This window comes from Chinchilla lanigera, unplaced genomic scaffold (genome assembly GCF_000276665.1).
Source record: "Chinchilla lanigera isolate Chin_1 unplaced genomic scaffold, ChiLan1.0 scaffold00042, whole genome shotgun sequence".
In the NCBI taxonomy this organism is placed as follows: Eukaryota; Metazoa; Chordata; class Mammalia; order Rodentia; family Chinchillidae; genus Chinchilla; species Chinchilla lanigera.
The window spans coordinates 18,647,908-18,656,319 of record NW_004955443.1 but is presented as its reverse complement, the minus strand read 5'-3'; positions in this window follow the sequence as shown (position 1 = coordinate 18,656,319).

Below are 8,412 nucleotides of genomic sequence, written 5' to 3'. Positions count from 1 at the left end.
GTGGGAACTTCATTTAAAAACCTTTAACTAGCTGCTTTGAAATATCCAATTAATTCTTGTCAACCATAGACACTCTTTGTTCTACAGATTTCAGACTTGCTGGCTCCCACAATTGCTTGAGCCAAATACTTAAAATCTGTTTCTCCTTTCCTGTTTTCCTTTCCCCATTCTCCTTGACCTCAGCCTCTTTCTCCCTCTTGCTTCCTCTTTTTATATTTGGCTGACACCTCTCTTGGTATTCTTCAGTACCTTTGAACATGAGAAGTATGTCCAACTGCATCTTATACCTGCTCACCATCCTTGCACCTGCACCTGAACTTTTTAGGGCAAAAATTAATATTTGTCCAGGAGAAGAGATGTGAACAAGTAGGTACAGGCTCTAATTCTCTTATTCTTCACTTTATTGTGACTTTTGACAAGTTCGGTAGTTTCAAATTTTAGCTCTCTAATCTGAAAAATTAGAGAAAAGAATTCCTGCCTTGCGAGGTGTTCCAAGGGTTAAATGAGACAATATTAGTTTCTTCTTTCCACCCATGCTGAGTCTCTGTAACTAAAAAGGAATAGAAGAGGAAAAAGTGAATAGTAAGCCCCATATCCTGAAATGATCAGTTTAGACAACTTGTCGGAAAGCTTGATTGTGAATTTGGCACCCTGCCTCTATCATGTGTGATTTGAAACAATTCTCCTAACTCTACTCTTAGGAAGAATAAATTTCATCCTTGTCAAAAGAGAATCAAGTCTTTAGAGTGCCAATTTTTTTTCCTGACACTTGATGTTTCAGGAAGGTAAAAAATAATTCTTAGAATTTATAAACAATTTTATACTTTTACTTATATCCTGAACATCATAAAATACACCTTTTTAACCAGCTCCATTTCCACTCCTCTTTCTATAGCTGTATTTTCAGGTGAAGTGGTTCCAGCAAGTGAGCCAGCTGAGAGGGAAACATTCATTTATCTGATGTAATGTGTCTGTGATGCCCTTTAAAAGTGTTTCCAGTATGTGTTGACATTAATGTCACCCCAAAATGCTCTGAATAGAATAATGGTGAATCATAGCTCTCCCTCCCGTACCTCCCCAGAGACTGTGGTTTGATTTTGCCACAGTCTTTTTCTCTTATCAAAAGTACTATGTGGCATATATCTTATGTTTTTGATTGGGGATCTGGAGAGAATCTTACATCTTGTTTGAGACAAGCAGGACAGACCACTGGACCCTGACATTTGGAGGGGGAATCTTGGAGAGTGGTAGACCCTGTTCAAGAGATTAGTCCCTAAGACTGGAGTCCATTTCAGCAGAGAAACCACTGACAGAAAAACAATGCAGTAGGGGTCAGAGCCAGAGCCCCATAAAACAGAATGGCAAAATAGAAGTGTTATAGAAAGAGTCAGGATGTCAGGAAGGTGGTGGTGGTGGGGTCAAAGTAGAATGAGATTCTGTGAGGACAGTGTGGCCAGGGCAAGGCCAATTGAAGAGTGCACATGCTTGTTGTGATGGTTAATACTGTGTATCAATTTAGGCAGGCCATGGCACCCAGTTGTTTGGTCAAATGCTAATCCAGGTGTTACTATGAAGTTATTTGGTAAATTTGATGAACACTTAAAATCAACTGACTTTAAGCAAAGGAAATTATCCTCTCTAATGTGGGCAGGCTTCACTTAATCAGTTGAAGGCCTTTCCAAAAAAACTGAGGTTTCCTAGTAAAGAAAGGATTCTGCTTCAAGTTGTAACATACAAATTCTGCCTGAATTTTCAACCTGCAGATTTCAACTAAAGATTGTAATAAGAGCTCTTATTTGAGTGTCTACCTTGTTGGTTTGTTCTACAGATTTCAGATTTTCCAGTTTCTACAATTGCTTGAGCTAAATACTTAAAATCTGTCTCCTGTTTTTCTGTTTTCCTTCCCCATTCTCCTTGCCCCCTACCTCTTTATCTCTCTTTCTTCCTCTATTTTATATTAGACTGGCACCTGTCTTCATATTCCTCTTCTCCACTGTAAGGTTTGGAAGACTCTGATTAGCTGGAGAGCCATATTGAAGCAGTGGCTCCCACATAAAATTGGAAATGGCTACTTTTTTCTTCAGTACTAGGTACGACTGTGTTTTCCTGAAAAATATGATGTAACTGGTAAATAAGCCCATAGTGATGGCCAGGGTCACAGAGAAGATTATACCTCACTATTGTCTCACTAGGTGGCTACTTTGTAATAGTGTGTATGTCAAGGTGATTGGAGCTGACATTTTCTATTTCTCGTTTTCAAGCATGTTAGGTCCTATTTTCAGGGAAAATGGTAGCTACCTTCCAGGTATCATGTAAAGTATTAGGCACAGCTTGGATACCTCTAGAGGTAGATGCTGAGATAAGAAATTGGAATGTGAAGGGTGTGATGTAAGTGATCCAAGGAAACACTGGCAGAAGGGAAGGGAAGACAAATCAGGAAAGGTGTCTTAGTCACTTCGTTGTTCCTGGGACAAAATATGCAACACCCACAACTTAAACTAAAGGAGATTTATTTTGGCTCATAGTCCAGTCCAAAGTTGGCTGACTCCAAAGCAGAAAAGGTATTGATCTCAAGTACTAATATTGTAGCTTTCCTATTCTTATATATATGCATGCCTTGTACATGTTACACCTTTAAGAAAACTGGGAAAAAACAAAATGGTAAATGACATGTAAGTTTTCTAGGGTGCAAAGGAGAAAAGCCCATATAAAGTAAGAAGGAATCATTAAAAAGTAAATATCTGGTGTAGAACTGTGTGTGTGTGTATGTGTGTGTGTTAGCTTTTAAAATGTCACCATGACACTGAGCAAATGCCAATAAAGTAATATAATTTAGATTTTAGATCTGGACTGCACACAACTAACTCTGTGTGGATAGTATATAATCTGGATATTGTCTAACCCTAAGTGGTTTAATTCATTTATGGCCTAATTGGTCAAAATATCAGTCAGGGATACACCTTCACAAGTGTTCCTAGCATAGCACACTCCTTCAGTGACACCACTTGGATCATATGCCAGAGTCTACTCAGAATTGAAGAAAACTAGTAGATCATCTTTCTAGACTCCTTTGTAGACAGGATAGCTACATGACACAACTTCAGGCAATAAGACATATGGGAAGTTCTTTTTGGAAGCTTCATAGAAGATGCACATGTTATAGAGATCTCTTTTATTTTGTTCTTTTCCTGCCTTTGAAAGCAGCAGAGGATGCTGATGACCACTCAGGACTCATGTCAAGCCAGGAGGATCAGGAGCTTCATGCCCCAACCCCAGTTAGGACCACCCCACTCATGAATTCTCCATAGCACAAGGTAAACAGAGGTGCCAACCAACAGACCAATGTGATCATAAAGGAGACCAACACCCAGGAGAAAAGTTTTGCTTTAGGAATGAAATGTTACACTACCACCAAGACAGGCTGAAAGACAGCGTTAGGAGATGGAGTTGGACAGGGTGAGTGTTAAACAGGGATCTCCTGGGATTCCCCTACAAGCCCTGAGCACAGAGAAGGAAGAGCATGAGGCCAGGTTTGGTGGGTATACCATCACAAGGGGTTGTCCTGAAGAAGAAAGAGTTTAGTCTAGTGGTGTGTTTGAACTCTGGCCCTGCTGTCTACATCCAGCAGAAATTAGTGGTCTGAATGACTATAAGTCAGTATAAGGGTGGCCTAAATGTTTTCACTAAAAGCATCCTTCCCTTTGTTCTTGTTAAGGGCTGTTTATGAGTGATTCCTAGGGTTTGTCAACATCCAGTTGTTGTTGCTGAATTTATTACTATAATCAAGATAACATAGTAGTGGTTGACAATTGGTTTTCTTTCTATGTCAATATCTGGATTGCTTGGGGGTTATAAAAAATACCCCCAAGCTTATTTGGCTTACTTCTGAAGAATAGGGCACTGGGCTCACATGTGTGTGCACACACCCATGCACACACATGCACACACAGAGAAACAAGAAAGGGTAAGACAACAAAATACCTCCAAAACCTTCCAACTCCCCTAAAATTAATTCAGGGGACTTTCAAGGGAAGGAAGTCATAAACCATAGACAAAATTAGATCTAAAATGGTATCAGTGGAGGTAAGGCAGTTTAATAAAGCACTTGGCAAATTTAAAGGAAAAATAACTCAGAAAAGAATGGAAGTCCATTAAAAAATTCCAAACAAAAATCCAGGAAATTAAAAAAATGATTGAAAGAATGGGTAGCAGAAGTGAGCAATGTTAAGATAGAATGTCAGATCTAGAGGTCAAATAAGAAATATCTTAAAAACAAAAGAACATGAAAAATAATTCAACAGCTCCTAGGTAATTCAAAGGGGACTCATATTACAATGGCAAGCAGAAACACAAAAACAACACCCAGGATTTGGAGGCAGATTTATTTACATCAATGGGCACTGATTGGGATTGTTCCTAGAATATCAGGCCTTGGTCTCTGGTGGTCTAGGACTTTAATGGGATAAGCAAGTAGGAAGTACACAGGCAGAATGGCTTGCTAATTGGGGATTAGTTTATACAATGTGCATCATAGCAACCAGCTATGCATCACAGTGACCAGCCATTTCTAAGAGACAGGAGCAACTGGATCTGGAACAGGAACAATTACCTGGACAACTAACAAACTGAAGTGTACAGGCTTTGGGGAGCATTTTCTACTACAATATAAGAATAATTGGAAGTAGTGAAAAATCAGAAGATAGAATAAAGGACATAAAAATCTATTTACACAATTAATAGCTGAAAACTTTCCAGACTTGGAAAAAAGAATTTAACATACAGGTAAATGAGGCATATAGAACCCCAAATAGCCATGATAAGAAAAAAGACTTTGCACAACACATAATAATTAAAATACCAGAAATGCAGCACAAAAACAGAGTCTTAAAGGCTGCTAGAGAAAAACAAGAAGTCACCTTAAAGGAAAACCCATCAGAATTATAACAGATTTCTCACCTTAAACCTTAAAGGCAAGGAGAGCACAGAATGAAGTGTTTCAAGCTCTGAAAGAAAACAGCTTCCAACTCAGAATGTTATATCCTGCAACATTATCTTTCAAAATTGATGGAGAAGGAAGATATTTCCACAATAAAGAAAACCTAAAGAAGTTCATGACCACTGCACCAGCAACCCCCAAAATTCTCAAGGATATCGTACAAAGAGACAATGGAGCTAACAATAGTAAAATGTCCAACAAGTGGCAAAGTGGATTGCAAGCAAAAGCTTATCAAGAGGCAAAAAAAGACATTACATATTGGTTAATAGAACTATTCAACAGGGAAAGATCACAATTATAAACATATATGCACCAAACCTTGGTGCATCCAATTTCATAAAATAAACTCTAATGGACATCAAAGATCAGATAGACATCAATACAATTATAGTGGGGGGATCTCAAAACCCTACATACAAATGGATCAACTAAATTAAGGCAGCAGAAAAAGGATGTGATATAAGAGTCTGAATTGGAAGTTTTCTTTTAGTGCTTGAAACACTTCACTATGCTCTCTTTGTCTTTAAGGTTTATGCTGATAAGGGATAGTCAGTAGAATTGGAGGAACAGCAGCAGCTCTCTTGAAACTGAGGCAATAAGCTGGAGATGGGAAGCCAATATACTGAGGGTAGCAGAATGGAAAGGGAAAGCACATAGATTCTTGATGACACTGAATCAAATTTAGGACCCCACAATTTATTAGTAATAATAAATGTCTTATGATTTAAATCACTGTTTGTTGCATTTTCTCCTGTAAGTTTTGTATTTGCCATAGAGGCAATACAGTTCCCGAGATTACTGATGGAGCAAGTAGCCCAGTACTCCCATTCACATATAATTACTCAAGGACAGAGGTAGGAAAGTGGGGTACAGTATGATATGATACTCATCCTGGGCTCAGAAATACGATTCCCTTTTTAAAAGCAGTGGCAAGCAGAGGCAGACAGGGCTTTCTTCTCATGAAGGCCTTTGTGACTTTTGAGGTTTAAGCATCTGTACAATTTTGTTGTTTTGGTAGTTCCAAGAAACAGCACCCTAGACAGTGGATTTACCACTGCCTTTGAGTGTTCAGCTCTAGATTCTGTAGCCTTTCAGCACAGACTCTTCAGCCTTTCAATGTAGACCCTTTGGGGTCTGTACTAATCCATGAGGCATTTCTTAATCCCTTCAAATTGATGTCACAGCATCAGGCATCACTGAGGCAGGAAGGATGGGAGATTTTGAGAACCTACATGGCTCAGTTTCTAAGGGCTTCCAGAACAAACAGGAAGAAAGTCTGAAAAGAGAGCTTGTGCTAGCATGGAGGGGCAAATTATCCAGTGACAGGTAGTGGATATCATTATAAATTCATCTGTTCCCAAAGATGGTGAGACCTATGGTATTTGTGACATACATAACTGTGGGTTTACAATGGCCATCTGTGGAATCTGGGGTGGAAGAATGCAAAATGGTCATCTGTGCACTGGAGAGTCAGAGGACTGAAGCTTGACGGCCTGGAGTTCACTGCAGAGTCTGGTACAATTCTGGGTTGCAAGGCCAAAGGGTCTGCATTGAAAGGCTGAAGAGTCTGTGGTGAAAGGCTACAGGAACTAGAGCTGAACACTCAAAGGCAATGGTGAAGACCAAAGCTCCTCCAAAGAAGCAAAAGGGAAGACTTCCTTCTTTCCCCTTTTATTCCCTTTTTACAGGCCTATTGGTTGGTGCCACTCATCTAGAGTGGGTTTTCCTTCTTCAGTCTGAGGCCTACATGTCAACCATCCAGACACACCCAGAACTATATTCCACTAATCCATGAGGTGTTTCTTAATTCCTTCAAATTGATGTCACAGTTAACTATTACAGTAACACACATAATTTTTATTTATTTAAAAATATTCCAGACAACATAGAGCTCACTTTATTCTGCAGGCACAACATGCTAAAGTCAGTATCTCCTAAAACAACAGCTGAATATACTTTTCCTTGTCAGTACGAGAGCATTTGCAAGCTCCAGTCCTGTGAATAAATTACATAAGGATATATGTTCTGGGGTACCTCTGAAGTGTACCTCAATTTTGTATTGGGGGGGTATTTGTGATGTGGCCTGTATCTTTATCATATGATCCCTGTAGCTTTTGGTTTTCAAATGCATCCCCTGCCCCTCTCCAGTGAGATGCAACACAGAATTTACATAAAATGGATCAAGACAGAGCCGGTCCAAGAAAGGCAGGCTTGGACCCACAACCCCACATGATTGGGCCAGTAGTACCTCTGTTCTAAATTTGGGGAAATTTTGAGGAAACATCCTGCTGCATCCATTTTACTTCTGTTTCTTTATCCAGTTGTAACCATACAGATGTAACTTGACACCATTTGCTATTTGTCTGTGAGAGTGAATCTTGCTTCACTCTGAAATATCAGAGATAGAGTGTTTTCCCAACCTACATTCACTCTGGGTTCAGTGAGGATTTCCAGGGCAATACCACCCTCCCCTGCTTGTGGGGTGGAAATGGAAATCTTTACCATCAATTTCTTATGGAACAATGATTTTGAAGTAATAGAATTTCCATATACACAGGTGGGAGACTCTGAGATTCTGGCTACCATTATATCTTTATGTGTACTGGCTGTGTCATCCCTTTGGGATTGAGAATTTCTTAAGAAAGGACAATTTTTCACTCCTCTTTGTATTCCTTGCCATTGCTAGGTTAGAGCAGGTGTTCTAAAAGGTCTTGGCAAATTGAATTGGAAGAAAGGAGCAAAGGGCAATATAGAATTCAATTGTACTCCAAAACACCTGCTTCTATGTATGTAAGAAACATTTTTTTAAGCATTAGGATTACTAATTTTTTTTGCTTGGACGTGTTTTAGAATCAAATGTAAACTTAATTGTTTCTGTAAGGCTACAAATTGTTCTATCTTTTAAACAATGGCTTTAAACCTCTATCTGTGCAGATCATTATGCTGTGCATTTTTACATGTGTTGCTATGTTTATTTAGATACTTTCCATTTCTGTGTCGATAGTAGTGGGTATTATTCTTAATAATAGCAGTATTATTTTTCAAATATCTGTTTGCATATTTAACTTGTTAATATTTATTAATATATCAATACTAGGTACATTTGCTCCTCATAATATCCCCCAGGTTGGTATTTTACCATTTTGTTTTGGAGGAGAAAGTTGAAACTCCAAGGTGGAAAGAGTCATGCAATTCCTCGGCTATACACTAGGAAGGGTGATGGAGGGTTCTCAGACTCCAGGCACTGTGTATTATCTTCTGTTTCACAGCTTCATCTTTATTCTTGACTATGCTGTAGGATCTGTTTTAACTTAAGCAAGCATCTTTATCTTTTAATACTTGGCACCCTACTTTCTAATCCCAAAGGAAGTTTCACCATAGTTTTCTTTCTTCTCCTTCCTCCTCCTCCTCCTCCT